General features: G+C 52.3%; 1 long non-coding RNA gene across 1 annotated transcript; it reads left to right on the forward strand.

Annotated features, from left to right (window-relative positions):
* The first annotated feature begins 114 nt into the window (after positions 1-114).
* LOC114073297 lies at positions 115-1,922 on the forward strand. The gene is made up of 3 exons (XR_003574305.1): positions 115-357; positions 1,016-1,110; positions 1,847-1,922. It is a non-coding gene; the product is annotated as an uncharacterized LOC114073297 (long non-coding RNA).

Raw genomic sequence — 1,922 nt, forward strand, 5'->3', positions numbered from 1 at the left:
ACAAGGTTACTGATTGCTGATTCCAGCCAGGGTGCAATATCTCATTCACAGCAATATGCATTACTATCTCATTGGTCTAATTAACCCATTCCAAGGGACTTTGAAGGACTTAGAATCCTCCTTTCATCAAACTTCATGATTTCTCCGCTGTCCAGCTGGAAATAGAAGCTCAAGAGAAATCAGGTTCTGCAAGACAGCTTCCTCCCTGTCCCTCACGCTGCTGTCTGTCCACAGAGCACAACACCAGCATCAGAACCTCCTCTGGCTCTTGCTTTTCCTGAAGATGAGGCTAAAGAGGAGGGCGATGCCAAGGAATTTCCACGTGTTGCCACTCCACGGCTTGACCACCGCGAAGCAGTAAGTGGCAGCTTTGGTTGGCACTGTCTCTGGTGCAGTGCAGAGCTGTAAGCTCCTGCTCAGACAGCGTTTGCCCTTTGTGGCTGAAGGTTCTGAGGGCTGGAGTTTCTCCTCGACTCCAGCGCTTCCCCGCAGCCCCTGACACCTGGGAAGTGGGTTCTGAACCTCCACGTGGAGCCATCAGTCTCCTGCTATCCTGACTGGCCCGTGAATCTCTTTTGGTCCCAGACAAGAGGCAGCACGATGTCCTTGCATGCTGCCAGTGTCAAAGGGAGCAGGTTTGTGCACAGTGTCTGTGCAGGCTCCCTGTCGACAGCGCACAGAGCGGTCCAAAGACGCAGTTCATGGCCTTGCAGGATACGTAGGTGACACTTCCCCTGGAGAGAGCTGCCCCTCTCCATTGACTATCGAAGTAGTTCCTGGCAAAACTTAGACCACAGCCCGAACTTTGACATGCCCCAAGGCAGGGGAGAAGAATCCGACACAGCTCTGCATTGCACAGGGAAGGGTCTGGGTGTGCAGGCTGGCAGGGAGTCCTTAAGGGCCACTCCCTAAAGCTTGAAAGACTGAGGGGAAGTCAGTTGAAGAGATCAGAGAAGGGAAATGCTCCCTGCTTCTGTTGAGACACGTACATACCAACTTCAGGGTCATTTTGCAGGCCCTGACAGAAGAGCTTTCTGCCGGTCAGGACTCCACAGCCCAGACGGAGTGGCAGGAGAGGATGGAAGGAGGGCTCAGTGTCCAGGAGCTCCTGTGAGTGTTAAGCTTTCTTGCTTTCTCTGGGCAGGGGTGGGCACTGCTGGGCTTTAGCAGGCCCCCCCATCAAAGAAGGAACTTTCCCTGCTCGTCATTTGTAGCGTGGACGGGAGAAGGGAGCACGTGGGCAGGTGTGGTTGCCTCCTGACATACAGCACAGCTGTGTCCTTGTGCTTGCTCTATGAACCTTGGAAACAATCAATCCAAAGGAGACCAGAGGAGCTGGGGACAGAGAGAGGCTGAAAGAACAGAGGTTCCTGGACTTGGAGCCCAAGATTGGGCTGTAGGCCTCCTGAAATCCCGGCTGGCCTGAATCACCCTGTGATTGATCCTGGGATTACAGGACTGGAAAGTCCTACAGGTCTCCTCCCCAGAGAGCCTGCAGGCTCTTTCATTGTTTCCCACTGAAGGCAAGAGGAATTGTGCAGTGTATCAAAAAGGAGAATAAGACCTAGCAGGCAGGAAGCTGTTCACTTGAGAATGCCTGAGCTTCCTGGAAAAGGTCCATGATTTCTGGAAGCTTGTTTTCCTTTCTCAATGACGAGGCTTTCACCTGCATCAAGGACAAAGAGCGTCTCAACTCTAGTCAGGAATTCCAGCATTCCTTACATGGAACTAGAAGGCTGTTGCAAGTCACTTCAACTGCCATCTGTGGGACATAGGATGTAGTCTTGGTTTTGGAAATGAGACTCTTTTGCTCTTAAAGACTTGTTTCTCCCTCCCGTTCTCACAGACCAAAGGAGCTGGCTGTAGCTGAGAGAAAACCCTCCCTCTCAGAGCAGGACTTTGTACTGATCGAAGAGACAGTG

Source organism: Empidonax traillii, unplaced genomic scaffold, assembly GCF_003031625.1.
Source record: "Empidonax traillii isolate 1590-97213 ecotype Southwest subspecies unplaced genomic scaffold, ASM303162v1 scaffold5947:size9777, whole genome shotgun sequence".
NCBI lineage: Eukaryota > Metazoa > Chordata > Aves > Passeriformes > Tyrannidae > Empidonax > Empidonax traillii.